This window comes from Microchirus variegatus (genome assembly GCF_963457635.1).
Source record: "Microchirus variegatus genome assembly, chromosome: 20".
Taxonomy (NCBI): Eukaryota; Metazoa; Chordata; class Actinopteri; order Pleuronectiformes; family Soleidae; genus Microchirus; species Microchirus variegatus.
In genome coordinates, this window is record NC_139821.1 from 533,289 (window position 1) to 541,311 (window position 8,023).

The following is an 8,023-nucleotide window of genomic DNA, read 5'->3' on the forward strand; positions in this document are numbered from 1 at the left end:
CTTATAAAACCCTTTAATTTAAATGGTTCTCTGGATCACAATGGTGTCACCAAGAACCCTTAAAAAACAAATGGTTGCAGGTAGAATCTTTTATAAGGGTTTTAAAAAGGACCCTTATAAATATAAGGGTTCTCTGGATCACAATGGTGTCACCAAGAACCCTTAAAAAAACACATGGTTCCAGGTAGAACCTCAGCCCTCGTAGAAGAACACTTTTGGAGAACCCTTATTTCTAAGAGCGTAGCAGCAAAACACCGCGGTTAGCTCTTTGTCTATGACGTGATCGTACACAGGGTTAAGTTCCATAAAGATCCATTCAGCTCTTACTGTACCAGGACATCCAGCAGCTGTCCCTTCACTATGGACCCCCCCGTCCCCCCTGACCCCCCCGTCCCCCCCCTGACCCCCCCGACCCTCGCTTCAGAGCTCCCAGAATGAAATCAGACAATTGTAATTGACAGGAAAGCAGAGGAAACGCCCCATTTAACCAGCACTCATGCTGAATCAAATTACACACCCTCTGCGTCTGCTGTAGTCCCAGTCTGGGGATTTCAGGAGGGATTAAAGCTGTTGAATGATGAAGAGGAGGAAGAGGAGGAAGTGTAGATGAGACCCCCCCCCACACACACACACACACACACATCACTCACATGTTACAGGCTTCGACTCGGCTTCTGTCTCGGTAAAAAAAGTCCATCGTCGTGTTTGGTCTCAGACTCCAAACCCGGTCTCTGAGAGAATGGTCATCACACGTGGACTGAAGGGTGTTTTCAGGGTGTTTTCAGGGCGACGGTGACCCTGAACCCTCCATCTAAGACCACGGGTGTGATGCACCTTTTATTCTGAAAGGACAAATTGCACAGTGTTTTTTTTTATTGGATTTTAAGATTTTGACGTCAATTCAAAGCAGTTCTTCACGCTGTTTTTGAACTTTTGAGTATTTTATAGTGTTTGTGTTCTGCCTTAATCTTTGATTTTATGACTATTAATCTTATTATTATGATGATGATGATGATGGAAATCTTGTGTCATTACTTCTTAGCATACAAGGTAGCAATGTTGGCCTTTTGACAGCAGCGCCCCCTGGACGACTTTTTAAGTACTTTTTCTTTTTGGGAAATGGAAAATAGAATGTGAATCAAAAATACTGGGGTTGGGGATTCGAGGGATTCATGAAATTAGGCTCTTAAAAGACTTCAAACATAGAGTAAAGCACCTTATTAAAATGAATTATAAAAACATTTGATAAAAACCAAACCGACCACTGATGGTGAAATATATGTTTCATAGAAATCGACCCTATCACGTTCTGTACTCTGGTGGTTCTTGTTGTATTGCATTAATACTGCAGTAGTACTCGTAGTAATTAGGTTGAGTTTTGCACTGGTTTCCTGAAGAGAGAGTTTCGGCGCTGTATAAGTGAACGAGTATTGTACTTTCTGAGAATATGTAAATACAGTATGACTTCGGGAAACCCAAAGGCCCAAAGTGTCACTGTCCAAATGTTTTAGGGAGAGTAAATCTTTAATATATTTGTCCCAACGGCCTTTTTTCTTGACAATAATAGTATATCAGATAGATAGATCCATGCATTTAAGAAATATTGTTTAAATGGATGAACGTCCAAAGTATATAGATGAGACATTAACCAGACACGACTATAAAGTGTAATAATAATAATAACGAGTCATATTCTTTATGTATAGATCCGATCTTCAAAACTCAAAAGAATAGAACATGTAATAAGTTTACCCCCCCCCCCCCCCCACAGGTTCTATGTATGTTGGGATGAAAAGCAATAATAATAAGACTTTACTGGGACAATAAACAGTTTCTTTAAATAATACTCTATTCACTAATTCAACGTATTCATTATTTCAGTAACACTGAAGGCTGCGTTTCTCTGTGTAAAAGTCATTATTAGACATTATGTCAGGGTCGTATCACATGGACTTAAGTGCAGGTTATGGATTCAGGACGATGAGTCGCCCTCTAGTGAGGAAACAAGGAACATTTCACTGATCTGTAAAGTGACGTCATAAACCGTATAATATGTTCTTGGAATCCCAAGTTAGGGACTAGAGACATAAAAAGTTAATATGACTATTCAGAATGATGTTGTTTTTTTAATCAACACTTGCACTTTCTACTGCAATGACTAAATCTGTGCTACATCTCTTACCACAAGGTGGCAGCAGCATTTAGTGAGTGTTTACTGAAATGGCACATACGTTGAGAGGGTCCTTGAATGCATCTCGGAGCTGCTCCTCTGAGCCTCTGCGCCCCCGGAGATCCCCTGCAGTGACGGGATTTACCGGGTTCTTTGAATGCATCTCGTGAGCTCAACAATGCCGTGAACCCTGCATAACTTCCACAGGCTCCCATGCGCTGGAGTGTGGAATATTATATAAAACGCCCTTCACTTTTTAAAGATAGAAATATTCCTGCCATTTATGGACCACTTGAATTTGAGATATTTGAGAATTGTTTAACACAAACCTCTTCCTCACTCATGACCTGCACTTAAAGCGTATCTTCAGACGTGTTTTTCATCACCGTGATAGGAAAGTTTCTCTGAATTCAAAGTCGCATTGCACCGACTTTTCCATCGTTTTCGGAAAAAAGGAAATAGGTCGAGACGTAGCCAAAGAATAAATCCCAAGGAGAGAGGACGCGATGAAGGGAAGCTGCATCACTTCTCCGTTTAGAGTTTATTAAATTAAAAGAAAGCATCTCGTAGAATTGATAGAATTACTCTTGTTTTTTACCCAAACGTCTTGGAGGCCACTGGGTGGATACGAGTGAAATGAAGACATATCATGATATCATGTTTCAGTGTTTTAAGACGATTCCCTTTAAGTCGAGACGACGTCTTTGTGTTTCTGATAAAACCGATAAAACCGAAAAAGGGAAACTTTGTGTTGACAAAGACAGACGAGAGGACGAGGATTCGCTCTGTTTTTAACCCTCGATAAACTTTAGATGAACAAACCATACTGAGCTTTTAGGTGAAACGCTATAAAGAGACACAAACACAAACTGCATGTTATTGAAATATAGAACAGTAGCTAAGATTTTACTGGAAAACTCATCAGCCTGATACAGGAAGTGTATAAAAAAGAAGAACAAAAGAAGCTTTAAGAGGTTAAAGTTCACTTTGGATTCAAAGCGTATATTTACCATGTAACCGAAATAATGAATTCATACATAAAAGTTTTAATTATGACTCTTAAGAAAATGTTAGGGCGTAAGTTTCATTTGTCCGATCACGCCGTTTTATAAAGGAAGTGGGGGGGGGGGGGGGGGGGGGGCGGAGCGACTCCCAGTGACATTTGATTCAGTTCTTGTTAGTATTATTTACAATATTGTATTAAGCTTACTATGATAGGATTAGTAGAAACAGGCTCTTGATGTAGAGGAGTGATAGGAAATCCTGATTTTTTTCATGACGACGCACTTAAGCATTTGTACCAACCTGTCAATCACACATCATCAGGCGAGTCACGCTTTTCTGAATGTAAAGGAGAAAAAAGACCACTTAATGCACTCCTTATTATGCTTATTATTCTTTTCTTTTGTCCATTTACAATGAGCTTTAATTTTCTCTTTTTTTATTTGGGGAAAGACTTTGCGACAGGATTTCGACGTAGACTATATTTGAGTTCTTCCACAGACTGTACATTTCTAAAAAGTACTAAAAAAAAAGAATTAAAAAAAAGAAGCATATTACAGTTTTCTCAGATCTATTTTGCTAACATGGGTTATTATTTCATAAATAGCAGAGGGAAAAATAAGTCAGTATCTGGATGTTATTTATGAAAAGTGAAGAAAAAAAAATGAATCCACATATTTATGAGTAACCTCAAGTCATTTAGTTTCTTTCTTTTTTAAATTCAAATGACAAGAAGTTAATATATTTCTAAAAAAAAAAAACCCAGGGAGGTCACTTTCTACTAACGAGTAAAATGAGAAAAGAAGAAGTTTTATTTATGAAAGTCGTGGAAAACGCTCGCTCTTTAAACGGAACGGGGTTTGAACCGCGGCTGAAACGTTAACTTCAGGACAAGCGCGGCGTCAACATGGGCACGTCTGCGGTGGAATAACCACGCAAAATAATAGAATATTTTTTAGAATTTGGAGATATTTTAGTCACAGAGCATCAATCTTGTGCCTCGATTATATCTATTTTTTTCTCTCTTGCATCAGCAGCTCTCCTTCACTAACTATCCTCCCATGTTACTGACTCATCTCCTCTGTAATCCAAACTGGCTTTGACCGATCGTTAGAAAACCTGTGAGGCCACGCCCACAGCTGAGGGCCACGCCCACAGCCAAGGGCCATACCCACAGCTGTGGGAGGGCCACACCGACACAAAACTACACACTTGTACACACTTTCATTCAGACATTTTCTCTCAACATCTACTACTCAGACACTTTTAGGATCATCTGCACCAGACGTTCTCTGGCGTGGACGGAGTGGAGGCATCTAGCACTGTTGTAGTAGATCTATGTAACTAGATGCACACACACACACACACAGCAGTTTCATTACCATACTAGGTTGCATGTATGTCGTACGGTCACTTAGACGAGAGGAGCGGCTCAGGTCCAGACCTCAGGTCCAGGTCCAGACCACAGCGTCGGTGGACGTGGGCCGTTTCTCCTCCTGTAGATTTTCATGGTCGGAGTCTCTTTGGACTTGTGGACGTTCTGAGACAAACTTCAGTCCTCGCGCTAAACGATTGGATTTTTGTCTTCTCAGTTTACCCTGAAAAGTTGTGCATCTCCCAGAATGCCATGCTGCGGTCACACTGGGCTGAGGTTTATCCCTGACGCAGTGTTTCTTATCTACAGAAAAAATCTGGTGTGCAGGATAGTAGAGCTGCAACTAACGATTATTTTCATAATCGATTAATCTGTCGATTAATTTCTCGATGAATCGTTTGGTTCATAAATGTCAGAAAATGTTAAAAAAAAAAACGTTGATCAGTGTTTTCAAAGCTGGAAATTATGATGTTCTCGAAAGTCTCAAAATTATTGAGTTTTAATGGTTTCTTTGTTTACGTGGAGCAAAGAAACCAAGAAAATATTCACATTTAAGAAGCCAAAACGATCAGAAATCTAGTTTTAATCATGAAAAAAAGCTTCAAACCGATTATCAAAATAGTTGGCGATTAATTTAATTCATCGATTAATCGTTTCAGCTCTACATTAAAGGCAAACGAAACGTTCAAAGCACTTTCACAAGAGACACGGATGCTCTAAAAGTGCACATCCGAACATGTGGAACAAACGTGGCTTTCGGTGCGACCACAGCATCACGATTCAATTTCAAATCAAAGTATTTTTCCTTTTCTTTTTTATTCAAAGTTGATTGTGTACGTATAGCTGCTAACTGCAGCCGTGTGCTAAGAGCTAAAGAGAAAAGCTCTTTAGCTTTTATATCAGAGACAAACTTTGGCTCAATCAGAATCAGAAAAGTGATGCTGTGAGGGCAGCAATCACAACTCAAGTTTTGTGGAAGTTCTGAAATGATTTAAAATCTTCGAGGATAAGAATCGTGATATTTTTTTTGTTTGTTTTTGTTTTACACTTGAAGTTCTGGGATGGACGAGGGAAAAACAAACCTACATTTCCTGCCGAGGACTGAAGCGGCGCTCAGACCTTTTCCAAAGAGACCCGACTCACTCTGACAGTTTGTCTTTGGTATAGCGTTTCCAATATTTCCAGCACAGTAGAGTTGTTTCATACCGGTCTAATAGTGGTTGTAGTGCATTAGTTTTTTTGGGGCCAGCGTTCGCTGCCGTTAGTTTCTCTGTGAACAGTGAACGAGGGTCAGCTCATGTGGCTCTTTGTGGCTGACCGTCAACTTCGATGGATGGATTTAAAGATAAAAAAAAATAAAAAGATAAAAAACATAAAAGGAAGTCTTTGAACTCTGTTACAGTGTGCCATGCCCTGACGAGGCATGTGATATTGCAGGTTTATTTCTTATAGCACATGTTTTATTTGTGAATTCATTTTTTTGGAGACATTTTTATTATTATTATTATTATTATTATTATTATTATTGTTAAAAATAATAATTATGATTATTGTATCTGCGCCATACTAGTTCTGGTTCTTTGTTATTTTTCCAAGATTCAAGATGTATTGTAAATGTTTCTAATAAAACAAAAATGAAATGAGTTGGAAAGATGCTGTTTTTTCTTTACGTGTGGAGTTTTTAATGATTAAATCCTTTTAATAATAAGACTTCAGCGATGATTATTATCAGTGTTCAAACAAAGATCTTCACTTTACTGTTTAACAAATTTAAATCATACAATTAATTATTATCAAAATAGTAGTAGACTACGGCTGAACCATATTATTATAATAATAATATTACAACTTTTTCCTGGTTTTAATAACATTTATTATATTTAATTCATTTGTAAAATACACTAAATATCATACATATTAACACTGACTGATGAGTGGAATCAACAAAGCCTAATTATTTGTATTATCGCAGGATTTGACCATATTTATAGTCATTTCATTGTTTCTAATTAATAAATAACCTTTATTTATCATTAAAAGGCCAAAAGCAGGTATTATCTGAAATGAAAGGTAATAAGTAGATTTTCCAGTATTCCAGTAAAGTGTATTTTCACTCTGCAATAAAACATCCAGATAAAAGCTACAGAATTATTGGTTTAAATACATCAATATCCAATGATATATGACAAAGTATATAAGATTTTTATATATATATAAATTAAATAAAAAAAATATATAGGGCTCTTTGTTGTTTACAAACAGTGCGGATGCGCGCGCAGCCCGGTTCATTCCGGATGCTAACGCTACGTTCCCGACAGATTTTGTCCACAAACCGGTCCTTAGCTTCCCTATTTAACGTCTCCCGGTAAATTCCGTATCCATTTAAGTATTTTAACACCTTTTCTCTTTCTTTTCTTTCTCCATCTTTGCTTCTTCTCCTCGTTCATTTGCCGTTTGTTTACATTCGCGAGACCGTCAACATGACCACCGCGTCCCAGAATGCAACGCGGTTAGCAACACAACTAGCAAAACAACCGGAGTACATTAGCTGCTAAGCTACGGCAGTTTGACTTAAACTTGAGTTTAATTACTGTTGCTGTTGCTCTCAAACATTGTTTTTTAAACATATTTATGCAGAGTAATAGTACTTATAATACTTCATTCATGTTAGCTTGTTACCTGAGGCCAAAAATTAACGTTAAAGTTACCTGATATGACGTGAGCACTTGCTTCTTTCATCTTTCAACCACAGACGTTTCCGGTTAGCCTTGAAAGGGTCCAACTTGACGGTATCCGGTAAAACTTCCGGCTTTGGTGTTGTTTGTTAAAACGATCCGTGTCACCGACAACACAACAACACGTTTTTGGTAAATTTACCGGCCGCTCACAACAGCGCTCTCTGCAGGTGCAGATGAGCGTCACAGTCTCCCTACTGCGCGTCAAAGACGTCACACTATACCACGTCATCCAAAATTGGACTTTTTTTTTGGAAAAAAAAATGTTGGTCCAAAATTTGACAAAAACGTCATTGTCGTCCAAAATTTGATTTTTTTTTTGAAAAAAATGTTTTGGTCCAAAATTTTATAAAAACGTCTTACTGTACTATGTCGTCCAAAACTTGACATTTTTTTGTAAAAACATTTTTTGGTCCAAAATTTGACAAAAACGTCATTCTATACCATGTGGACCAAAATGTGACTATTTTTTGAAAAAAAAAAATTTGGTCCAGAATTTGACAAAAACGTCATACTATACTATGTCGGGCAAAATTTAAAATTTTTGGGAAAATATATTTTTTAGTCCAAAATTTGATAGAAACGTCATACTAAATATACTATGTCGGTCAAAATTTTAAATTTTTTTGGAAAATATATTTTTGGTCCAAAATGTGACAAAAACGTCATACTATACTATGTCATCCAAAATTTGACTTTAAAAAAAAAAAAAAAAATTTTGGTCCAAAATTTGCCAATAAT